This window comes from Protopterus annectens, chromosome 5.part0 (genome assembly GCF_019279795.1).
Source record: "Protopterus annectens isolate FY-2018-M chromosome 5.part0, PAN1.0, whole genome shotgun sequence".
NCBI lineage: Eukaryota > Metazoa > Chordata > Ceratodontiformes > Protopteridae > Protopterus > Protopterus annectens.
The window spans coordinates 1277664864-1277691820 of record NC_056735.1 but is presented as its reverse complement, the minus strand read 5'-3'; the positions used below and the strand labels follow the sequence as shown (position 1 = coordinate 1277691820).

At 42.4% G+C, this 26957-nt stretch overlaps 1 protein-coding gene across 2 annotated transcripts in view; it reads right to left on the bottom strand.

Annotated features, from left to right (window-relative positions):
* CIP2A (cellular inhibitor of PP2A) overlaps positions 1-26957 on the bottom strand; it is a 2713480-nt gene that overhangs the window by 1343583 nt on the left and 1342940 nt on the right. The window lies entirely within an intron of this gene.

The following is a 26957-nucleotide window of genomic DNA, read 5'->3' as shown; positions in this document are numbered from 1 at the left end:
TTAGTGAACTCGTAGGCAGGCAAACGTTCCACCCTTAAACCCCTGGGAGTGATATTAGAACTAATGTATTTTTCTAATAACTTGGAGTCATAGAAAGTGGGAACTTCCTTTACCATTGCCTTTTCCAGCTCTTCATATTTAGACGAACAGTCTATGAAAGCACCACTCCAAGGATCGTTGGATGCCAACTTTTCATCCCTCTCCTTCCAAATAGAGATGAAATTCACCGGTTGAGCTGAATGAGATATTCCCGACGGGGTAACTGCTGTTGCATTCACCGACATTATGAAAAAACTCGATACACTTGAAACAAGAGTGAAAAAATATACTTGAACACAACATAAACAGTCGATGGTGCAAATAGTCTTCTTTAATTCATTCTGGTACCTCGGCCTTCGCCTTCTCAAGGAATACATTTGTGATGAACAACACCACCCCTTTTATAACACCTCCACATCAAATTTACATAATTAATTGCTTAATTAACTAACTGAACAACCAGTTTGTGAATAAAAGTGAACATACACCCATATGCTTTAATTTCTACTATTATGTTATTTTTTAAATAATTTTTTATCTATTTTTTAACCTTTTAATTTATGTCACTTTTTACTCATTTCATAAATTTCATTACATGTATATCATGAATTTCAATATATTAAAAATCTCAAAATACATAGTTATGAAAACTTTGTTTTTTAATAAGTACAAAAATATAAACATATTAATATTTTAAAAAAACATATATACTGCTCAAGTAACATTCATATATAAGAATCTTAAATATATATATCATGTAATTCATATTTCCATATTCATCCCATTTGGAAAGAGAGTTTTGTAATTCAAAATAAATCTGGACTCCATTTCTAATAATTTATTGTGAAACCCTGCATCATCACCTACATTTTTTGGTTTCCCTAACACACAATAAATGAATCCTTCTGGAACCCCCTTATGATAATCTAGGAAATGTTTGGCCACAGGACTCTCCAATCTTTTGTGCTTGATGTCCCCCAGATGTTCAAGTCTTATTACTCCCAGATTTGGAAGTGGAGGCCCCCCACTGCTTAGTCCTGTGTCCCCCCTGGGACTGAAACCTGGGGTTTTTGGTGCGTCTGGGTTTGGCTTGAGAAGACCTGGAAGGGGCTGGAAAGGATCAATTCTTAGAGGGCCAGTGCCTTCTAAATCTAGGAGGTTGAACTTGTAAGAAATCTTTAACAGTTTGCATAGTCTTAGCTTTATCTTCCATTTTTTTAAGAACTTCCTCAGCCTTGTTGCCAAACAGGCTGTCCTGATTTAAGGGAGCATCCAACAATTTTGCTTTAACATGATCAAAGATTGTTCCTTAAGCCAAGCATGCCTTCTGAGCACAGACCCAGTAACAGCGGCACTGCAAAAGGCCTCTAATGAATCAAAACCACATTGCAAAGTATGTTTTCCAACTTGTTCAGCAGAATGCATTAAATCCTGTAATTCTTTATTTTCCACAGTCAGGAATCAACATCATTTTTTGTTTAAACAATCCAATAACATGTTGCTGATACTTTAACATATGAAACTGGAAGCCGTAATGGCCAAGGTTGCAGAAGTGTAGACCTTCTTACCCTATCTATCCAGCGCCCTGGAGTCTCTATCAGAAGGGGTAGGATTTTTAGCAGTAGAAACCTTAATGCCCTTGGGCCCCTGTGAAATAGTCTCTGAATCCACAATATGATTTTTAAAAAGGAACTTGTGTTACTCAGGGACCCTGTAGTATCTGTCTGGTTTTCTGGGAGCAGGAGGCAAGGAATCAGGGGCCAAACTAGATTCCGAAAAAGCATCATCAACAATGTCTAATACAGGAGGAATAGCTAAAGGCCTATGCTGAGGTAGGAGTAAGAAATCCCTAAGCCTCTTTTATGAATCAGAAAAATCCTGGCTTTCCCAGTGGAAATGCTCCCTTAGAGTATGTATGGTTTCCCCAAAAGAAAAATCTTCTGGAGGTGAAGCAGAGGGAATGGAGTCCTCTGCATCAGAATCCTCAGAAGTAGATAAGGGCAAATCCAGATCATCAGAAGAATCAGAAAAAAACAGAATCCTGGTCAGAAGATTCATAAACCACTTCAGTCCTAGACCTCTTAGAAGGGGGGGTGGGGATTGGCTACCCCTGATTAGAGTTATAAGATCTTCAGCAATTCTTATCATTTGTTTTTTGGGCATAGAGGCCTGAGCACGTGGTCTGGGCATCAGTTTTTTTGGCATGGTTCGAGATTTAGGCCTTAGAGAAGGTGGAGGCATCAGTTTAATATGCAAGTCCGTAAGCCTGAATACACCCTCAGAAGCCCTTACCTGCACAGCGGCTCCGGACCCAACCAAGGTAGAGACATCCGCAGGTTCCATAGTTGATGCATCTCGCAGCATACCGGACTCCAAATGGGTCTCAGTAGAGGCCTGCGAATCAGAAGTAGCGAGTATCAGGGGCTGTGAAAGTGACTCACTGAGTACTGCCGAACTGGCGACTGGCTTAGGAGAAGCGTTGTCGGCAGTTTTGGACCTCAGCGGTCTGTCTCTGTCTTTATCTTTGCGTTTTTTCGGAATCCCGGTAGTTGGATGGCTAACCATTGACATTTCTTGATAATTAAACTGAGAACCGAAATATTTAGAAGCGAAAATGTACCGACGACAGGTAGTGCGCTGATTAAATAAAGCACAAAACCGACAGCAAGGTACGTTGTGGTCAAGGCCTAGGCAAGGAATACAGTACGAATGAAAATCTTTATGCGGTATTTGCTTTCCACAAGTAATGCAATTATTAACTTTTACTAACATTGGTAAGGAGCAAGAAAAAGTTTCCCCAACGGGGTACTTAGCTTTAGTTATAGACTTTGGTTCTGAAACTCAAAGACGAAAATTTCAGGAGTCGGCCGACTGGCACTTGTAAAATGCTTCTGCTTCGGGCACCGCACGGCAAGAAAGACTGATGTAATGGCGTTGGCTGCATGTTTTATACCCCTGACGACCTGACGTCATGGAAGAAGGGACAGCAACCGACGCAGGACCCAAGACTTTGTTAATCAGGTTGACTGAGGGCTACCTGCAAACAGATAACTCAAATGTAATGACTGCAACAGTGAAACATGAAGAACATCAGCAGCAGCTTCTTTTACTCATGTAACGCCTTGCAGCAGGCAGGAGAATATTTTACTTATGTAACGGCTGCACCGCAGGTGAAACTTTTTACATATTTAAGGGCTGCAGCAGACAGCAGAAACTGTGCTTAACATTATTACTTTTACTGTGTGTGTGCAGCAGCTTCAGAAATGTTTTACTTATTTAACAACTGCAGGCAGGAGAAACTGTGCTTAACGTTTACTTTTATATGATTACCTTTACTGTGTGTGTGTGTGTGTGTGTGTGTGTGTGTGTGTGTGCGTATTTGGTAGCTTCTTTTACTTATTTACCTACAGCTGCACACAGGAGTAATGTTTTACTTATTTAACGGCTGCAGGCAGGAGGGCAAGGGGATTATGATTTGAAAACAGCCCAAAGGTAATCTTTATCCGCCACTGTCCAGATGCATTTTCTTTAAATGTGGGTTTCAATGCTGTTTTAATGAATGTGAGTTTCAATGGCACAGAAGTTGTAATGCTAAGTCTATTTTCATTGTGAGACTGTATTGCTTTGTTTAGCAGATGCCTATTAGTGTTTGTGCTATAAAATGTAAAATAAAAGTTTTAAATGAAATTCAAACAATCGCTGTAGAAGTAAAGTAGTACACACATTACAGTGTTTATGGTAAATGGAGAGAAATAGCAAAGTAATGGGACATTAGAATGGCTGCAGGGGGAGGGCTGTGTATGGAGGCCCCATTCGACCATGATTTTGTGAGGGAAGAAGGGCGGCAAACTCAAAGACAGCCCCAGGCGGAATAAACTCAAGCTACTCCACTGATCAGTAGGCCATGGAGAATGACTTTTGAAGGTCCTAGCATACTATAATATTCTTTTGCTAAGATTAGAATATTCCCCACCAGTAAATGCCCTACTTTTACCACAAAATTAAAACCCACATAGTGTAAGTCATCAAAAACAAAATCCTAAGATTCATTATAGTCTCCCTTCCCAGTGAACATCATTCCTACACATTAAAAAAAAATGGTCACCATTTACTACAGTGTCTGGGGCTGCGCTGGGGCCATATTTTGGTGGCCTATTCTTCAGTTTGCATTTGAAAGTTGGTATTGCACAATTCCATTGGAGTGGTTGGGGTTACATAATTATGTATGCAGATTTTATGTTAATCTGCGTACAGATATGTACCTATTTTTCATGGGCCTTTGTCCAGATTTTTGATGTTTCCAGATTGAGAGGTATGCCCCGAGACACTAGCATCCTACAGGAACGACTAACAGGCAAATGGTTGATGCTGAAACCACAGCTTAAAACTCACTGGCAAGAAATGCATAAGAGAATCCTTTGAGAACCAGGCCACTCTAGGAAACTGCCTCTGTGATAACGCACCCTTAAGAGTGGACCCACTACTCAGAGATCACAGGATCATAGGAGGTTACTAGGCTAACGGCCCCAGAGTCCTTACAATCCTAGCCAAGTTCAACCCTTGTTCTGAAGGGTGTCTGGTTCAGACAGACACTAAAATCAGCACCTACTGCCCCTCTCCAAGAGGGACACAGGTGAAACCCCCAGGGTGAACTTCCGGTTACCCATTCAATCATCCAAATTACGCTTAAATAGGGCTAATGAGGGGCTTTGTTTAACATGAATAGGCAGCTTGTTCCAAAGGTGGGGAAACCTATGTGAAACAAATCTGTCTCTCTAGCAAGTTCTGTTGATGTCAAATACCAGGTTAAGGTCTTTTGACTGAGTGACTCGTGTGCCATTTGACTTATGAATGTGCAACATTTCTATTAAAGCTGGGTCAGAGAGTGGCAGGGACAGGGGAGTGAAGTTTTTACTGAACCTGTCAGTCAGCAGGTTTGCTATAGCCACAGGTTTTATATATGTAGTGCCATTAACTACGAGTTCAGCGCAAATCTGAGTTTTACTTTTGAGGTTATGGATGTAACTAAAGAACACCTTGTGGTTACCCTTAGTTAGGGAAGATAATTTGGATTCAAAGCCAGGTCGCCTCTGAGCAGTCTGTACGACACAGAGTAAAGTGACAATTATTTCAGTCTGTCCACATAAGACAGATCTTGAAGACCCTGAATTTTCTTTGTAAAGAACCTTTGTAGCTCTCCAACTGCTGCAGGTGTTTGGAAAGGGAAATACCAAACAGAGCATTGTACTCTATTACTGGCCTAATAAGGGAAGAGTACAGGGGGGTTTGTAACCTTTTTTCTTTCTAAAGTCAATGCCTTTATGAGATGAGCAATATAAAATGCCCTTTTTACCACTGTGGAGACATGCTGATCGAAGTTAAGGTTGCTGTCAGCCTGTATTGTCCAGATCTCTCAACACTGTGTGTGCACGCTTAGGGCATTGCCATTGATGCGGTAGTTTGCAGAACATTCCCCTTGCCAAATGGGATGATAATGCATTTTTTTGCATTAAGTTTAGGACCATGACCGACACCAGTCAGTCTGCTTAAGACCTTCTTGCAGGATGTTGACATTGCTAGGGGTTTCAATAATCGTTCCCAGTTTGCAGTCATCAGCAAACTTTGTCAGCCACAGTTCTGTAGTTTTAGATTGTACTTTGGAGAAGTCGATTCCAAACAGTAGTCCCAGAATCAATCCATGTGGAACAAAATTGGTTATGGTTCCCTATTTTGACAGTATGAATTCTATCAGTGAGCCAGCTTGCAACCCGCCTGACAACAGATGAGGTGAGTTTATCAATGATGCCAGACTGTAGGATTGTATCAAAGTCCTTAGCTAATTCTAAGTAGGCAGTACGCACAGATTTGCCCCTTGTCTAGGGTTTTTTAGGTCCACAATGACTCGTTCCATGGCCTTGCAGATAAGGTTGGTCAGGCCAATGGGTCTATAGTTCCTAGGGTCTGTGGATGCACCCCTTTTGTGCAAAAGGATGACGGTAGCTGTTTTCCATTCTGCTGGGACAAAGCGAGTGCTTAGGCTGTGATTCCAGTTTGCTGAGACAAAGCCAATGCTTAGGCTGTGATTGAAAAATGTGCTCTTTGGTGATGGTAATTCCAATTTTTACCCATGTAGAACACAGCCTGGGATGTTGTCTGGTCCCATACAGGCTGTGTTTTTGGCCTTGGATATTTTGGCATTTAAGACCTGCTCCTCAGAGATACTAGGTGTGAGAAAGGTGTTTGGGATGCTTTGGGGTATATGTGGCAGGGACAGGGGAGTGAAGTTTTTACTGAACCTGTCAGTCAGCAGGTTTGCTATAGCCACAGGTTTTATATATGTAGTGCCATTAACTACGAGTTCAGCGCAAATCTGAGTTTTACTTTTGAGGTTATGGATGTAACTAAAGAACACCTTGTGGTTACCCTTAGTTAGGGAAGATAATTTGGATTCAAAGCCAGCTTTGGAGGACTTAACTAGGAGTCTTATTTCCTTGTTTAAGTTTAGGAGGGAGTATGTCCAGTTTTGAGACCATTCCTTCCTACTCTTAGACAGCATTTTTTTCCCTATTGTATAGCCTGTTCATGGCAGTTTTCCACCAGGCAGGTTTGTTTTTCCTTGAAGATCTTGCTTTGGTTCTATCAGGTATGGCAGAGTCAATACAATTGTACAGGTGCTTGTATAAAGCACTGGTGTACAACTCAGCATAGGTGTCTGTTCCATCAGTTGGGGGGGGGGGTTATGAAGCTATTTATGCCATCATGTAAGAGGTTGTAATTGGCCTTGGAGAAGTTTTTTAGTCTAGTTGTTGACGGGCGGGGGGGGGTTGTGTTATACTCACTTCTAGCAAGACTGATTTGTGGTCAGATCTCAACAGGGATGGCCACACACTAGGGTGGCACAGCAGTCCCAGGTCAAGGATATTTGAACCCCTTGTGGGTGTGTCAACCAGCTGGTCCAGGGCATTGGAGTTAACGAAGTCCAGTAATCTTTGTGAAGACACAATTTACCCAGTCAATGGGCAGTTAGGGTAATTAAAGTCACAGAAATCCAGGGTGTCTGCTGTATATTGACTGACTCAAGTAGAGCCAAGTAGGCTGAGTGGATGTCCGGATTCATGCAGGGGGTCCTATAGCCGGCAATGACCTGAAGAGGGGTCTTGCATACACAGTCAACTGCACCTGAAGTAATTCAAGGGAATCATGCTGTTAAACCAATCTAGAAGTGTATTTATCTTTAATGAATATTGATACACCACCTCCTTTAGTTCTCACTCCTTCAGTTTTTGGTCTGAACGTGTGGAAGGAAATGTAACCCGATATAGTTGGGGTGCTCTCTGCAGCCTTAAACCAAGTCTCAGTGACTGCACAAATATCAGCATCTTCCAGAGTAAGTGCAGTTTCTGGCTCAAACTCTTAGCATTTAGCAGCATAACATTGGGGTTATTTTTAGAGGAAATTTTTACACTGGGAATTTTGTTCTTGTGACATTGCCTAAAAAGGCACTATGGGGATGGCAAGAGCCTTAGTCAGTAACCAAAATTCCAGGGGTGACAGACGAATATCATCTCTGGCAAAGCATCAAGGTATGTCGACCATGTCATGCCAGGCTGACATATACTGGATCCCCCTTCAACACCAAAAACTAATCTTATTGTTGGTCAATCATTTTTGCTTGTATTGAGGTATCATCCTAGGCATACTAGAACTGAGATCATTCATCCTGGAGTGTAAGAGAAACTTCTCAATCCTGAAGGCTCAGCAATTTCAAAGTCAAAATCACACAATGCAAATAAATCATGACTTGACCGAAATGATTACATTAACATCATTTCAGTGAAAATTCCTGCAGATTTAACCCAAATATCCCAATAATATACCCAAAGGAGTCCACAGCTCTATATATAAACCAAACAAATGTCCCATCAAAGGAAATCCAGTATAGTGACTCACTGCACTGTTTTATGTTTCTAAACTTTGGAACTTAAACTCTCTGGAAAACAGAACCAGCTGCAGAGTAAAGCATTACTAAAAACAAAATAATCACCTAACAAACTATGTATGAGTTGGACATTGAAGAACATTTCTGAAAACCAAGAACATAAATCACTATTAATCCTTTAAGAAACTGGACATGCTTTAACTGCTAATATGAATCTTTCTCCTTAACATTATTACTACTTGTATGAGCAGCTTTTTTCCCTAGGACACCTCTGAAAAGGTGAATTTTGGGGTCAATTCGCCTATTCCAGTACACAAACAAACATTTTTCTTTAAAATTTTAAATAAAATGGGTACAAAATTGTGGTGTAACTATCAGAACTGAAGTGAACTATAAAAGGATAAAATTTATGTCATCCGACTGCCTTACTCGGGGCACTTGCAGTAAAGATCCAGAAAAGAACAAAATTCATATGACTTGTCTGTTCATTTTATAAAATATTGTCCTTGCTTCAATAACAGCACTTTACTTATATCTTCTGCACAACAAATATGCATGTAATGTGTCTTTCAGGTCAACAACAGCTATAAAGTTATCCATCAAAAGTGGGAGAAGAATCCATATAACAATCATCCTGAACTTTAAGAATGCCACATAATTGTTCAGAATGAGCAAAGAAAGAACGATTCTTCATTGGTGCCACAGAAAGTCCGTATTAAAATCTTTCCCTCTTTTCAGAGATTGCTAAACGTAAACTGTTCTGCAAGTGCAAGTCAGCAAATGCCTGAGAAAGAGCAGAGCATGAAGTATCTAGTGCTTTGGAAGAGGGGTGCATACTCAGAAAGGGGGGAGAATGAGCTAACTCTATAACAAACCTTACTATTCACTCATTTGTCCAAGGTGTTATTAAGAGGGGAATTCCTTCTGCCAAAAATAACTGGAGCAGGGAAGAAAAGGGAGATGGGAAGGGATACTTGTAGATTCTAGAGTTTGGCAGTGATATTCTCCCATGGCAAACACCCTTGATTCTCTCTGGACCCAATTTCTATATACGTGTGTGTGTGTGTGTGTGTGTGTGTATATATATATATATATATATATATATATATATATATATATATATATATATATATATATATATATATATATATATATAAACAGCACACTTTAAAATGATAATTCCTGGAATAATTGGGAATTACAGGGGGAGGGGGGTGAGTGAAAAATCTCCTTGTTTCTTCTATAATTTTCTGAATACTTCTTAAGAAGAGTCCACAAATGGATTACATTAATCTAGGGAGGCAATGACAAAATGGTTAACAAGCTCAGGAATGGGCTATATAAGTTTAGTGCAATGCTTGCAAATGACTGTGCTAGTGCCAGCAGCAAGCAGTTAAGGTCTCATACTCTCATATGACTACATGCTTTCTAAGAAACGTCTCTAAATCTCACTCCTTAAACATGAATCCTCAATACTCAGCCCTAATGCTTCTACCCATCTCAGGATATCTGCATGTACTGAATAGGTGATCATCCTGGTCTTCAGGATGATAAAGGTAAACACATTTTCAAAAATTAATCAAGGATTCTACTTCCACAATAATTAGGTAATGTGTTTAGATCAAGAACAAACTTCAAACTCCAGGCTCCTGTCCTAGAAATAAATTAAGTGTTCAACAAAATGATTTTAAACAAATGTTGGAAGTGACCATGTGCCTTTTAAAATCTATATAGCTTTTGGAGGACAGAGAGTGAGATTCCAGTTGAAGGGTTTCATTCAGTCTAGGTAATACCTGAGCTACCAGTGCACATTCAAAGTATGAAGTACCCTTCTCCCCTTATTCTTAGTTTCTGGGAAAAAAACAGGGAGGTTTGACAGAGACACTGAATTTTGAGACCGAGAGGGGTCAGTGCAAAACAAAACCCTATTCCTGTGGAAAATCAAGTAAGGTTATCCCACTATGAGTGCTTGCAGCTTGGAGACTTGCCTGCAAAATGTCAGAGCAATAAGCAACATAATTTTCCATATTAAGAACTTCAGACCAGCTTAATGGCCTGTACGAAAGGTGTTTTCTATTTTGCTTTTAATTGCATATTTAAAAAAATACAGAGGTATCTCTTGTAAGTCGCACAGAAATTAGAACAGGTCAATTAAGGTTAATTACCTGTGAATCGAGGGTGGAGCTAAGAACTTAAACCTTCTATTTAACAGGTAAAATAAAACATTTCAAAGTTTTATCAGAAAAGATCCCTCAAGCTCTGCCATAGATTGCTATGAACAAAACATAGTTTTTATTTTGCTTTCTTGTATTTTGTACTGCTTCTTTGCCTTCTTCTATTTTATACACTGTGGTGTATTTTCTTTGTACTGTGTTTTACTTTTTTTTGTATTCTGCTTTTAACTGCATAATTAAACTAGGAAAGGGTCCATAGCTATGTCTCTTGTGAGTCACACAGAAATGAACCCCCACCCTCCCACCTTAGTATAATAGTGTTTTTAAAAATTGTATTTCTAGTTGCCTACCCATTATGTTAATTTGACCACACATTTCTTTTCCCCTCATCCTTCACTGGTTATTGTGAGTAAGCACAAAATTATTTTTTAAATCACTCCCCTTCAGCTATTTAAATATATTGGCCATCCCACTGTATTGAATAGATCCAGAATTCATAGTGCCCATCCCCTTCCATCTATCTTGCTATTTTAAAATTAGTGTCTCTCCACTTAGATATCTAAAGCTTAAGTTACTTTTCTTTCATATCTATTGCTTAGTGCACACTGCAACTCTTCCATCTTATCTTTAAAATCTGCAACATCATTTCCAAGATCACAAATTATTTGAGAGCCCACATTCTCCCTCTCAGTAGCCATCTTGGTATTCATGCTTCTGTTTTCCTCCTGGTGACAGAAGGAGCACAAAACACTTTCCTGGAAACTGCTAATTACCAGAAAACCTGATAACTGCTTTTTAGCTGCCAGCTTGGAATTTATGGTTATATTTTGAATTTTGTTCCTGGCAACAGAAGGAGCAGAGTCCAATGATTCATGATGGTTTCTGATTGGGCAGTTAGTATTCGTGTTGGATTTGGTTCCTATTCAGAGCATCTACTAGGATAAGGCTACAACATACAGAGCCCAAACATCATATGGGACAAGACTGTTGATCACCAAAGAGCCTGGGGCCTACTTCTCATTTTGGGATTGATACTACTGTTTTGCTTCTGAGTGAGAGAAGAAGCAAAGAAGCATTGTATCCCAGCAGCATGAAGCTGTAGTGAGACAAGCACTAGTAGTAGCCAGGCAGTAGCCAATCAAACGAATCACCTCTTCATCTTCTTGAGGAAGCTAATTCTTCCATTTCAATACAGTATTGCTTGATTAAATCGGCACGTAAAAATCTACTGCCAATCATTAGCAGACCGGAGTTCCGCTGTGGCGACCCCTAACCGGGAAAAGCCGAAAGACACAACAACATTGCTTGATTAGTTGCAGTATACCCTAAACTTCAGAGCATCTCCCTAAATACTTAAATACTATATCTTTAAACTATCAGGGTCTACTTTAGTAGTTTTCCCTCAGGTGTTTGCCAATGCCTTATATAAATGCAGACACCTTCAGTTAACATTTTTCCTGGAAAAGCATCCTTGAAATATCACCAATAATTAGCTGTATACAGAGCAACTAGTTTGCAGTGACAAGCACCATCTCCAGAGTTGCAAACCAGATACTCCTGACATTATTTTATATCCACACCACAACCATCTAATAAAAAAGGGCCTGCTGCCATGAATATGAACTTTCCTACAATCTGAGTTACCAGCTGTATGGAGATGGACATCCTAAGGCAATGCAGAAATTGCCTCGTGTTTACAGACAACCAGCTAATTCTCAAACTGATCTGGTATGTGAGAGATGTATTTACAAAATTTCACTGGAAGCAAAACTCTCACATAAAAACACTCCTAATGTCAATTGGGTTTGTCAGTAGTACATACGCTGTACCCAAAACACAGTTCAAAGCAGACATATAGACCCAAATAAGCTGAGGTACATAAATGTAAACCTTCCTAAACCCCAATGACCTCCTAGATGAAGTATACATAACAAATACCCTCAGCAGCCACAAATGCACCCTTTGAAAATATCACCCACAATGACACATACAGCCACATCTCATGGAGCCTCTACTTCTAAGCTCATAAAGCAAGTCACCACACACAATCCACCATTCTGATCACTGCAGATTCCATTGTGAGACACACAAATGTCCCTCTTAACAGACTAAGTAAGGAGAAAGTCACTGTCATTTGCTTATCAGGGGCCAGGATCCTCCACATTATGCACAGACACAGGTCACTGGACCACAAGTACCACTGTGAATCAGTAATAGCCTATGTGAGTGTAAATGACTCCAGATGTACCTCCCGAAAATCTATGGAGAGAGACATCATGCAGCTCTTAGAATGTGTGTCCCAGGCTGGAATAAGCCTAGGATTGAGCACATTTTACCTTCTCCAAGGAGGACGGCACAATACAAACAGAAAATGACTGACATTAATAACTGGCTGAGTTTCTGGTGTCATTCAAAGAAGACTGCAATACGTGTCAGAATGGAAGGAGATGGTCAACAGACCACACTGCTTTTCCAGGGATGGTCTGCACCTCTCCCTATAGGCTTTTAAATATTAGCGCCTTATTTAGACAATACTAAACTGAAAGTACTTCCGACTTAGCAAATAAAAACCAAGAAAATCTAAAGGTGTTATTGCACAATGCTAGGAGCCTGAACAAGAAACTCCACTCCCTACAAGCTCTCCTCACCCTAGAGAATGCTGATGTCTGTGCAGTCACAGAGACAGTTTAAAGCCACGGAGAGTATGCCAGCAGTGCAAGGCCATAATACCTTCCACACATTTATACAAACTACAACACAGGCAGGAACTAAAAGTTTTGGTGTCTCAATTTACATCAAAAATAAATATACTTCAAAACTGGTCAAACAGGACAATGCACTTGAACTTTTCTGCATTCAAATCACCATAGGTAAAATTCCATATCAATTTCTTGCAAACTACAGATCTCTCTCTATGACCTAGGAAGCCCATAAAAAGTCATGCACTTACCATAATGTTCCATCTGTGTTGTCCATTTTCATTTCTCCTCAACTGATGGGCTTGGATCCGGGCCCTTGGTTCCGACTTGGCCGTTGTAAAAGTTCATGGCAACCTTGAACTCTCGAGCTTCTCCCTTACCCAGAATGGACCACCCTCATTACTTCAGAACTTGTTTGCAGATTATAGCAAAAGACTAACACTTACTTTTTGTTGTCTCTTTTGGCTTTTCCCGGTTAGGGGTCGCCACAGCAGAACTTCGGTCTGCTAATGATTGGTAGTTGATTTTTACATGCCGAGTTACCAGCCCTGACGCACAACCTTCAACAAAGGTATGCCCATTCATGCATGTCTCCACGCAGAAGACGCTCTAGCTGAGAATCAAACCGGACAGTGTCTGACTGTGAGGCGACAACGCTACCGCAGCACCACCACCACGGATTAATACAGAAAAAAAATTTAAGCCGAAATATAACAGATAATGGAAGGTCAAAGCTATATCTGGACTCATAAAAGGCAAGAGAAAGATCCCAAGACTGGTTCTATCCACTCACTCTTCAGACATTTGATGGGGGTTGATGGGTGGGGAGTCAAGGAGGAATGAAAATGCACAACACAGATGGAACATTATGGTAAGTATATCACTTCTTTATTTTATGATGTCCATTTTCATTCCGTCCTTGACTGATGGGACAGAGTCCCAGCTACTATAATCCCAGGGTGGCCTCAAGGAAGGATATTTCTGAGCATCACTGAGCCAAATGATGCCGTGCTTTGAGAAACTAAGCCTAGCTTGTAGTGAGATATGAAAGTGTGAGGTGAAGCCCAAGTTGCTGCTGCACAAATATCATCCATGGAGGCTCTTGAATAAAATGCTGAGGAGGCTGCTATGGATCTTGTAGAATGAGCGTGCAATTGCTTAGTTAAGGGCAAATTCAAATTTTCGTAAATGAAAGAAATGCAATTAGTGAGCCATTTGGCTAGGGAAACTCTAGACAGTGGCTTGCCCAATTTCTTTTCTGCAAAGGAAACAAACAACTGATCTGATTTTCTGAAGTCCTGTTGTGTGTAAGTAGACACGTAACTGCCTATGCACATCTAGTGAATGCAACAAATATTCGCCTCTGTTTGTATAATTTGAGAAGAAAACTGGAAGGTTGATAGATTGGTTAATGGGCAAAAAGGATGCATTAGTTTGCAAATGTAACTATCTTTATGAAAAATTAAGTATGGGGGTTTCATTGATAATAAATTCATCTGGCCGAAGTAATGGCCAGCAAAAATAAAATCTTTCAAGATAGAAATTTGGGATTGCAAGCATTTATAGGTTCGAAGGGCGGAAGAACCAAAGCTGGCAGTACCAGAGTTAAGCCTCACGGTGGAGTAGGATCTTTAATTGGAGACCTCAACAGAAGTGTTCCACGTGGAAAGCTTTTACAAAGTTTATGCAAAGCAAGGGAAGAGCCATCAAGACCAACATGGAAATTGCTGCTAACTGAACTTTTACTATAGAAGAACTGGCCTCTTGACCAAAAAGCAACAACAAACAGTCCAGGATAGTATGAATCTGTGCAGAAAAGGGATCCACATCATTTTCAAGTGCCCAATGCACAAACCCTTTCCATTTGCTAGCATAAGTTTTTCCTCATAGATAATTTGAGGGAAGATAATATAATTTATTGAACCAGGTAGGAGAGCATAGGTTGCCTGGCTATTACTGGAAATGGAGAAACCAAGCCATCAGCTTGTGTTTTGGAAGATCAGGATGAACCATTTCTGTCGGGTTGATGGATCAAAGGAAGCCACAGGAAGGGGAACCAAATATGTCAAGGCCAAAAGGGGGCAAACAGAATGACCTTGCTCTTCAACCTGGTAGCTCTCTGAAGGAATTTCAATATCAGAGGGATCACAGGATAACCAAACAGTAACCTGGGGAGGTCAGTTGTGAAGTAGAGTATCTCTTGGTGACTCCCCCTGTGGGGGATAATGGCAAAGTAGCTGCTGCACTTGTTTGGGGGAGATGCAAAGAGATCACAGCAAGGCTGTCTCCACTTGCAGAAAATCATGTCTGCTACTTTCTGATTGAGGGACTATTCATGAGGTGACAGAATGCACCTGCTCAATTTGTCTGCTAGTACACTGGTCTTCCCTGGAATATGCGTTGCTAAGAGAAAGAGGTTGGAAGAAATTACCCATTACCACACTCACAGTGCTTCTCGACACGGGGGGGGGGTAAGGGGGGGTATGATCCGGCTCCTCATTTGTTGATGTACCAAACCACTGACATACTGTCTGTTTCTGTAGCAATCACTCCCGAAGGAAGAGCATCTTAAACCTCTTGCAATGCTAAAAGCACTGCTCTCAACTCCAGGACACTGATATATAAACTTGGCCTCTTCAGGGGACCATATGCCTTAAGACAGTCTTTCTCAGGTAATGCCTCCCTACCCCAAATGGAAAGCATCCATGGTCACTATGGTCTTGGGCTGAGAAGGGACAACTAGACTTGTAGTAGTTGTCCCAATTGAGTCCACCACATCAAATCTTTTTTCCACAAGTTATTGATTCGAATTGGGCCATATAGAGGTAGCTGAAGTATCAACCACTAAGATGCCAACATCCACTGAATATTCTCATCTGAAATCTAGCCAATGGAACAAGCGGTATCGCTGCCGCTATCAATCCTAATGCTTGTAGGACCAGACTAGTGGGGGCTGTAGTACTGCAAAGTATCTTGCTGACTTGCGATCTTAAGGTTTAAACTCTGGAAAGGTGAAGAGAAGCTACTGTTGACCTTGTGTCGAGTAGCACTCCAATGAACTCTATAGATTAAGATGGCTGAAGATACACCTAACAGCACACAAATCTGGATTAGTTTTCTCCTTGCCATGATAAGCTGGTAAGCTGGTGCCTGGTCGGGGAGGAAATGAGACAGTCAAAGTAAGGAAACACTGGGAATTCATGCAGTCTGAAGTGATCTGCTACCACTAATATACATTTGGTGAACACCCTGGGGGCTGTGGTGAGACTAAAGGGCAGTACTCTGAACTGGTAATGACTGGCTCCTGGTTGGAAGCGTAAGAATTTCCTGGATCACCTGTTCATTTATATATGATAATCTGCATTCTAGATCTACTGAGCACATCCAAATGTCTTTTTCCAGAAATGGAAGAATCAACTGACCCATAACCATCTTGTCTTCTGAACAAAGTTGTTCAGGCTCCTAAGATCCAGAATTGGTATCCAGTCCCCTGTTTTCTTTGGCACTAAAAAAATCTGGAGTCAGTTACGGATCATCTTTGGTCTGGGAGGACTTCTTGGATGACTCTTTTGTTTAGCAGTTTTTGTATTTGAAATGCTGCTTGCTTCCTCTGACTGGGTGGAACATCTGGGATTTTTCTGAAGTTTGGAGGACAAACGGAAAATGGAATTATATATCCTCTGGATATGATCCTTTACACCCAAGTATCTTTTGTTATTTCTAGGCAGGCTATCAGGGATAAACAATCCCCGATAGCCTCCAGAGGGGAATAATTGGGCCTGCTTTCAGGAGCACTGGAAGGACTTGCTAAAGAAGGATTCTCAAGATTCCTGATTTTGTGGGGCCTCCTTTGCCACAAGGGTGGCATCTACCATTTCAACTTCCCCCTCTGCCTCTGGGGAAAGACCCTCTATGCGTGTCCTAGAAAGATTACTGTGATTTTCTGAACCAACAGCTTTCCACCACCTTGAGGATTCCTTGAAAAGGATCATTGGAGACTGGAAAAACATACACCCGTGGCAAAAAAGGTCTTTCTATCCTTTCACACCTGGCCAATGTATCTTTTACACTGGGGCCAAAAATACAGGTGCCATCAAAGGGAGCATTGACGAATGTAGACTTACAAGATTCCGCAAAATCAAACAAATGCATCCAAATGTGTCTCCTAATGGCTACGCCTGAACCTGCTGCCCTTGAGGTTCCTTCTGCCACATAAAAATAAGCCTTATGGACGAGTTGCAAACCAATTGTAGGGTCACCAACTGAGAAATGACTGAATCCGTCACCTCTTCAGACACTGTTCCTTTGAAGGTACCTGAAAGTTCCTTAATCAGATTCCTCTGAAGTCTAGTAAAATGTGCCAAGTAGTTCAGAGAACTTAAGGCAAAGGTTGCTGAAGCATAGAAATTCTTCCCAAACCTGCCCACTGCCCGCGACTCCTTTTCAGGAGGATGGACAGAAGTACTTTCATCAGCAAGTTCCTTTCTAGTGGCCGTTGCCACGACCATGGCATCGAGAAGACCTTCTGATCAAAACTGCTTAGAATCTGGAGGGGTCATAATCCTATCTGGCTTCTTGGGAGTGGGCTCAATTGAGTCAAGTTTCTTCCATGCCCACTGCAAGACCAACTTCAGGAACTCATCAGCAGGTGGACCTCCCAAGTAGTAGACAGGCCTGTACCAACAGCCTCCAACAGTACAGATTCCTTGGACGAATGGCTGCTGGCCTTCCAGCCACCTCTCTGTTTCAGAATCTCAAGGAAGTCTCAGAATGAGACATCTTCAGGAGGTGACCTTGGGAACCCTTCACCCTCATCAAAATCTATGTCCTGGGTGACGGAATCAGGGGAATTAATATGTTTCCTCTTGCATGTCTTCTTCTCAGGGACCTCCTCAGTGGCGTAATCTGGGGAGGTGTCAGAAGAGGAGGGGAAGCCCTGTTGGGAAGCCTGGGGTTTTGGTATCGGCTGTTCCTGTAAAGAGGATAGCTGAGACTCAAGGCACAAAAGTAGAACAGAAGAAGACATAGGATCTGAAAAGGGAGGCATCACCTGGGTCTGAGGTGTAGACAGATCTCTCTCCAGAACCCTGAAGGCAGACCATCCTGGAGAGGGATAAGAACAAAGATCTGAGAGGCAATGCCTCTGATCCCTGGTCCAGCACTGCTCCAAGGACAACTGCCCAGAGACCAAAGTCAGACCTGAACTGACCATTACCAAGGCTGCAAGATGCAGAGACGGCTCTAAAACCCTTGGAGTTGACTGCAGCACCTCGGACTTGAGTAGAATTGTTCAGACAGCTCTCCTGATCTGATTGAACTGAAGGGCTCAGAGCGAGTCTTGGATCCAGGGATTCTAGAATCCTCTGATCCGAAAAAGACTGTGCCAAATGGCTCAGATCCAAGGGCTATGAGACCTGGATAGGAGTCAAAGGAGGAATTGGTAGAAGAGTAGTAGTGGATATATGGACCTCCCGACACGATGGGGTAGGAGCCGAGTAAGGGGCAGGCTGGGTCTGTACTGACAGGATCTTTCTCACTAACCTCTGTACGTCTCCTTTGGTGATACTTATAGACAAATGAGTCGATGGAAACTTTAATCTTTCGAAAAATGGGGAAGGTACTGTAGATGGAACCAGGTCCACTGAAGAAGAGTACCTCCTTCTAGGCAGATATGGTAAAGATGACATCTGATCCCAGATCTTCGGATCTGATGAATCTTTAGTTGTCAGAGACTTCAGATCCAAAGAAACCAATGGATCAAAGGGCTTGAATTTGGTCTTAGATGTATCCGAAGAAAGGGTAGGATCCAATAATTTTTGCTTCTTCTTAGGATCCAAAGAAACTACAGGAGCCAAAGAAGTTCTCTTGAGTGGGTTTTCCAAGGACATGGAGGATACAGAAGAGGTGCTCGGAGAAGTAATTGCAGTTTTTTTTTGTTTTTTTCTTTGGACGGTCCAGATATAAGACTTGTGAAAAGAAGAAGGGAAGTGCCCCTTAAGGATAGGTTTGTTCCTATGATCTATCAACGCCCTAGGATTTAAGGTGTGACAGATCGCACAACTCTCCTGGAGAGGTCCTAAACAAAAACCATACAAGGAGTGTAAGTCAGACAAAGGGATCTTCTAACTGTACTTCCCTTTTTTGTGGGCAGGTACCTGTTGTACGGTACCCTGAGCTAGGGAGTTGTTGAATAATGGGTAGGAAAAGGTGGGTTTGTTTTTTTTGTAGTTGAGGAATACCCTGGAAGGATGGTAACATCCACCAAGTCATGAAATATCCCCTCTGAATGACGGAGAGGACCCATTGTTCTGATGTGATTATCTGCCAGGAGGATAGGGAGAGGGTGAGGCGAAGTGAATAGAGGGGTGTTTGGGTCTAAAGGTGGCAAGTCACAGTGGAGGTGGTCTGGACTGGTCAGACTGGCTCCGAAAGGGTGTGGTGGAAGAGTTGGTGGGAAACCTGGGAGTAGAGCTTTTCCTTGGTTGTCTACATCCCTTAGACTGAGGAGTTGTGTGCGAGGACTGTGGTATCTGGGTATCGGGGATACCACTAAATGCTTAAGGTTTTGTAGTTCTTTTCCCTTTTCTTGAAGGGATTTGAGAAGCTCTGCAGAAGCTTGGCAAAACAAAGCCTTATTGTCCAGGGGTGCGTCAAGCAATTTTGTTTGAACATCCATAGGGAGAGGTTGTAGCCTCACCCAGGAATATCGCCTCAAAATTGATCCTGATGCAGCAGATTTAGATGAAGCTTCCACAGCATCATAACTGCACTTAATGGAGTGCCTAGTCACTTGGGATGCTATGAAAAGCAGGATGTTGATTAGTGCTTTAATGGGGTAGAGGTAGACCTCAGAGAGGAGGGTAGAGGCTTTGGTGATGGTATCCAGGACATACCTAGCCATATGCGTTTGATAGCTGAGAGCCCTTATAGCCAGAGTAGAGAAGGTATACACTTTCTTCCCCAATCAGTCCATGAATTTGCTGTATATAGCAGCAGCAGTTTATTGCCTTGAAGTTTTGTCAGCAGAGACAGCAATAACTGCTGGGTCTGCTGGAGGATTTTTAAAGAGGAACTGGGTTTCCTAGGGGACCCTATAGAAGCAGTCAGGGCGCTTTGAGGCTGGAGGCTGAGAGTCTGAAGACAGAGAGGCAGCCAAAAATGCATCCTGGAAAGCGGGCAGTAATGGGGGCACAGCAGAAGGAGAAGGTTGCTCCATTTGTAGAAGGTCAAAGTACCTTTTCTTGGTGTTAGATACTTCTGATGCCTGCCACTTAAAATGCTCCCTCATGAGGGAGACTGTATCTCCAAAGGTGAATTCTTCCCCTGGTGACTCAGGAGTAATGGAGTCCTCCTCCATTGGGGTAACGAAGTCCTTGGGGGAGTCTTATTTGAGATTCATAGTTAACAGATTCCTCTGAAGAGGAGTAATCTTCCTCTAATACGTCTAAGGGTGGTTGAGAAGAGGGGCCAGGAGGTAAGTGTTGTGTCTGCAAAGCCTAGAATGCCTTAAAGAGACTTTGTGAAAATACTTCCCAGCCAGGAACTGGTTGAGGTTCAGGATGTTTAACTTTTTGTTTTCTTTTCAAAGGGGTAGCCGGTGGAGAAAGAATCTGAGCTGACATCTGTTTGGGTGGGAGTGTAGGAGCAGGGCCCTCTGACTGAGTGAGTCGTGGTTCCCCTCCACCATCAGGGTCTGATGGCTGATTTGCCTCAGCGGACGTACCTGAAGTTTCCATTAAGATTCCCAGGCCTGGTTTGGAAACGGAGGTCTGAGAAGATCCCGGGCTTTTATCAGCCTTGAGAAATCTGATCGGACACCTGAGGCACAGCGTGGGATTCCAGCCTAATTTTTTTGGCCTTCTTCCTCGGCAGTTCGTCGGACAGGTCTACTACCCCTTCCATCCCAAGCACAAGATGTCGTAATCTCTGATTTTCTACATACAATTTTAACACGGCCTGGCATCTGCGAAGAGTTTTAGGAACAAAGGATTTGCAAATGGGGCAGGACATATGGTCATGGGCCTCGCCTAAGCAAAGTATGCACTTCTCGTGCATGTCCCTGTGAGGAATTTATCTCCCACAAGCACACTTCCCCTTTCTAGTTGACATGTACATCTTAACAGTAATCAAAGGTAAAGAAAAACCCCAACAGGGCACTTATCTGTATTGGTAGATGAAGTGGTCATCTGGCCTGGAAGTGAAACTGTAACCAGTCATCTGAAAAAAGGCAATCTGCTTTCGGAACTGGAAAACAGGAATCTGACATTCACTACAGCAGAAACATTCTAAAGAGGGAACGTGCAGACGTCACTTTTATACCCTACGTCGGTTTATGGCCCTGACAAGGGACGTCACACGTACCCTCCAGGAGCAAAGACTTTGGTATACTGGCCAGATGGGGGTGCTGCAGGCAGCAACCTCCCAGCTGTAATGAATACTGCAACATGAGACTAGAAGGACATCCAGAGATACCATGAACTGTAATAGGGAAGGAAAGCAGAGATTTGTTGGAAGGTAAGGGAGAAAGCCTAATCAGTAAACTTTTAGCTAAAGTAGGTTAAAGGCAATTGAAGACAAATACTTTGTAAGTTTTGAAAATCTCTTTATCGACCAAGTTCGAGAGAACAATGGACCACGTTCTTTTTGCTGGAAGTGGCAAGAGAGACCTGAGGTAATGGGGGTGGTGCGTTCTGGGAAACGGAAAAGCTCAAAAGTTCAAGGTTGCCACTAGCTTATACAACTGCTAAGTCTGATCCAAGGGCTTGGATCTGAACCCATCAGTCAAGGATGGAATGAAAACTGCTATCATCAGATCATGTATTTAACCTTATTGGAAATACTATCTAACATAATACCATATTCATGGGCAACTTTAATTACACCGGAATTAACTGGAAGTCATACTAGAACAAACATGCAGGCACAGAGATTCCTGGATTTTGTAAACACAGTCTCCCTAGACCAAACTCTCTATACGCTGACCAGGGGTGCAAACATAATCGATCTGGTCCTCACTAATATCGGAGAGTGCTTCACACCCCTCTACTACAATGCTTTCGCTGGTAAGATCAAGACCAGAGAATGGCTCCTCTGAAGTAAAAATAAAACCCAGAAGCACGACTAACCCTGGAATGTTCAGGAAGTACTAAGGCTAACTTTCTACTATTAAGTGATAACCTGGCAAAAATTCAAGCCCCCATAAAACCTGGAAACACTGCTGCATACACGGAACAGTTCACAGAAACACTACACAAGCATGTTAATAGCTACATAGAGGCACAGCTGTACCCACCAGAAAGTACAGACCTAACAAAAAACACAAGTGGTGGAATCACATCATCAATTGGCTATACAGCAAAAGGAAGAAAATCATTGCAAAAAGTGGGAGGCACAGCACCCAGCAGGATAGAAGCACTTTCAACAAAATAAACAGGACCATCAAAGCCAAGTTTGAGATAAATTTGGCTTCCCGGCCCAAGGAAACCACAAGATATTATTTAGCTATGTCTACAACCTCAAAGGCAAAGCACAATTGTGTATGGAGCTCATTGTTAATGGATCCACCTACTGGCCGACAAACACAGTTTTAACTTTACACAACCTTCCTCCTCAACTTCCCCTCAGGAAATACCATCAAATATAACTCCTACTATCACTTGGGAAAAAGGTCCTCAATGCTTTCTCTAAGGCATCATCTGGCCCAGACAATATCTCAAGATGTCTTCTAAATAGCACAAAACATGACCCATCTGGTCCTCTGGAATTCCTGTCTAACTGTAGATTCAAAACAGACTTCATGCTCCATGAATGGAGAACAGCAACAGTCATATCTCTGCACAAAGGTGGTCCATCTACAGACTAAGAAAAACTACAGACACATGAGTCTCACTAGTCTCATATGCAAAGCCATAGAAAGAATGATCATGGAACCATCAGTGATGACAAAACCTCAAGACATGTGACCCAATCCAGTCTAGTTTCATCAAGGGCAAGTCATGTCTCCTCAATCTGGTGGATTTTCAGAAGGTCGCCAAAGCAATGAATGAGGACAAAATGGTTCACATTGCATACCCTCACTTGGCCAAAGCATTTGACACAATACCCCATTTGAGCATTGTTGACAAACTCAAGAGGTTGGGTATAAATCCTTTTGTCACCTGGTGGGGAGCCAGCTAGTTCACAGACAGGACCCAGGAAGTTAGAATTGGGGAGTCCACCTCTACAAAGAGCCCAGTCACAAGAGCAGTCCCTCAATAATCAGTCTTGGGACCACTCAATTTTGGCATTTACTTCTCTAAGTTAAGGCCGTCATACTAAAATTACAGATGATTGCAAATTAGTAGTCACAGACTCCCACGGAGGAAAGTACAGTTGTGTACACTTACCATAAATGTAGATGTTAGAGTGTATTCACTGTTGCAGTCCTTACAAAATGTGTTATCCGGCTCCCGGTAGCCCACAGTCGGCTAGAATACCAAAACCTTTGGTATATGACGTTGGCTGCCTTCGGTTTAAGCCTGACATCAGGTACAAAGAAAGGCAGCCAACGCCATTTTCTCAGTTTTTTATCAGTTTTTTTGTCCTTAACTGTCAGGAGCCCCCAAAAAAGGTTAGACCAGGAAAAGAAAATCCAGTCTGTGCCCTAAGAAAAAAAGGGGGATGGAAGGGGGGGGGCAGGACTGCAACAGTGAATACACTTGAACATCTACATTTATTGTAAGTGTACACAACTGTACTATGTTCATTGTGTTTCACTGTTGCAGTCCTTACAAAATAGGTTGATTCCCAAAGCCCAGGAAAAAAAACGAAAGGGAGGAGGAAAGTATAGTTGTGTACCTACCATAAATGTAGATGTTAGAGTGTATTCACTGTTGCAGTCATTACACTTGGGTTATCCTGCTGGCAGGCTATCCCCAGTCGGCCTGAATTCCAAAGTCCTGGTCCGGCGTTGGTTGCTGTCACCTCTTCCCTGACATCAGTGCACCAGGGGTATAAAAGATGCAGCCGATGCCATTTTCTTCAGTTTTTCTTGCCCCAGATGTCAGGTGCCCCCCCAATGGGTAGGCTAAAAACTAATGCCAATAAGCATGCATACAGAAAAATAAGCATTACCTTCATCTACAAGCAAATACACCACATAGGTTGTATAGGATAGAGAAGTACAGGTAAGTCCCAGCAAAGAAAGGGGGATGGAGGGTGGGTAACCTGGACTGCAACAGTGAATACACTCGAACATCTACATTTATGGTAGGTACACAACTGTACTATGTTCATCGTGTTTCGCTGTTGCAGTCATTACACTTCGGTAGAATCCCAAAGCTGAGGTTGGGTGGCTGGGTCTAAACAGAATTAGGCGAGGCTATGAGGCCCTGCAGAACTGCAGTGGCGAAGCCTGCTCTGGCTTTAGAGTAAAGAGGTAAGTGGTAGTGCTTTGTAAAAGTGTGCACTTAAGTCCAAGTTGCAGCCTCTAAAATATCCTTGGTTGGTACTCCTCTGAGAAAGGCTGCTGAAGTGGCTGCTGCTCTGGTTGAATGTGGCCTAATGCCCTTAGGCACTGATTTGCCATGTTGAGAATAGCAGAAACAAATGCAATGGCCTATTCATTTTGAAACAGTCTGCTTTGAAATAGCCTTTCCTTGGGATCCTGCAGCATATGCCACCAAAAGTTGCTCAGTTTTTCTGAAAGCTTTGGTTCTGCCCAAATAGAAACGTAGTAGTCTGTGTATGTCCAAAGAATGCAGAAGTCTCTCCCCCTTATTCTGTGAGTTTGGATAAAAGGTAGGCAAATGAATGGTTTGATTGAGGGCCACACTGGACACTACCTTAGGCATAAAAGATGGGTTTGTTCTCAGAGAAACACTGTCTGGATGAAAGATAATAAAAGGTTCCACAGCCATTAATGCCTGAAGCTCTGAAACTCTTCTTGCTGACATGATTGCTAGGAGCAGAGCTGTTTTCCATGATAAGAATTTGATTTCAGCAGTATTGGCTGGCTCGAAAGGAGGCAGTGTGAGTTTTTCCAAGACAAAATTGAGATCCCATGCAGGTGTTGGTGCTCTTCTTGGGGGTCTTACATTTTTGGCCCCTCTGAGGTACTGCCTTAGCAGTGGATCAGAGAAAATAGGAGGATCCATATTGTAATGAGCTGAAATGGCAGAGGCATGGATCTTAATTGATGAAAACGATAGGCCTTTGTTTAGCATCTCAGTTAAGTATTGTAAAATCTGAGGAATGTTTGGTTCCAGCGTATCAAAATCCTTGTGCCTGATTCCAGGCGCTGAATCTTTTCCACTTTTCTGCATAAGATTTTCTGGTGCTAGGCTTCCTGGTCTCCAGAATAACATCCATAACTGCTTTAGAGAGAGGTGTGTTCTGAATGGTCACATTATTTGCCATGCTGCCAGATTTAGAGTTTTGAGTTGGCTGTGCAGGACCTAATTGTTTTGTTGGGTCAGTAAGTGAGGAATTAGAGGTAATGTCCAGGCTGAGCCCTGAGACAGGCTCTTTAGGATTGGATACCAGTGCTGGTGTGGCCAGCCTGGGGCAATCAGTATCATTTTCGGCTTCTCTTGTACCTTGGAGTACCTTGGAGAGGAGAAGCAGTGGTGGAAAGGCATAAACTGTAAGGATTTTCCAGCTGAATGATAGGGCATCCACTTTCCATGCTTGTCTGTGAAAAGTCCTTGTGCAGAATCTTTGAAGTTGGCAATTGTGAGGGGAGGCAAAGAGATCTATGTCTGGGCATCCCCATTTTCTTGTTATCATGGTGAAGATTTGTGGATCTAGTTTCCATTCGTGGGGATCCATTAGGTTTCAGCTTAGCTCGTCTGCCAGTGTATTTGTCCTTCCTGGCAGGAACTGTGCTTGCAGGTGTACTTGATAGTCCAGTGCTGTGTTCCACAAAGGCATGGCTTGTCTGCAGAGGGGGTAGGAATGAGTGCCTCCCTGCATGTACCACATAACTGTTGTATTGTCTGTCTTTATCAGTAGTTGCCCCGGATGAATCAATTCCTTGAAGGCTGTCAGGGCATTTTGAACAGCTAGCATCTCTTTTTCTGACTGATATGAAGATGCATTTGGGTTTCAGGCCATGCTCCCTGAATACATTTTCCTGCCATGTGGGCTCCAGGCATAGTCTGAAGCGTCTGTTGTTATTGATTGCCTGGCTGTGGGTAAGGTGAATGGCTGTACCTTGTTGAGGTGACAGGCTTGTGCCCACCATCAAAACTCCTGTTGCAGGCAGGGAAGGAGTGTAATCAGAGTTTCTAGGCTGTGGCAATGTTGTGTCCAAACACATTTTAGATACCACTGAAGTTTCCTCATATGCAGTCTTGCATATGGAATTAGTTGGATGCAGGATGACATGAAGCCCAAGGCCTGCAGAATTTTTCTTGCAGATAACTGGGTCTTTGTTGCCAACATTTTGAAGCAAGAAGTCAGTTGCCTTTGTTTGTCTGGCGTGAGATGCTTATACATCTGGGCAGCTGTATTTAAGCTTGCATCCAGGAATATTATCTCTTGAGAGGGTATTAGTTTTGATTTATTTTCGTTTACCGTGTACCCTAGGCAAATTAGTAATCTTTTTACAAATGCCAGATGCTTTAGTAGAATGTCCTTGTTCTCTGTTTGAATGAGGGGGTCGTCCAAGTAAGGGTAAATTTGTATTCCTTGTTGTCTGCAAAAAGCAATTACTGGTGCCAGGCATTTTGTGAAGACCCTGGGCGCAGTAGATAAGCCAAAGCGCAGTGCAGAGAATTGGTAATGCATTGATCCAGCTGTAAATCTGAGGTATCTTCTGCAATTTTGTCCGATTGGTACATGTAGGTATGCCTCTTTTAGGTCCAATGTTACAAGCCAGGCCTTCTTGCCCAGCATGGGCAGAAGTTGCTGTAGAGTCAACATTTTGAAGTTTGGAACGTCCAGAAATGTGTTTAGAGTAGACAGGTCCAGTATTGGTCTCCAGGCTTTGTTCTTTCTGGGACCAAGAATAGTCTTGAATAAAAACCTTGTCCCTGCTCTTGCTGTGGTACTTGCTGAATAGGTCTCATGTCCATGAGAGAAGATACTTGCTTTTGTGCCTCTGCCCATTGATTGTGTGGCAGGTCT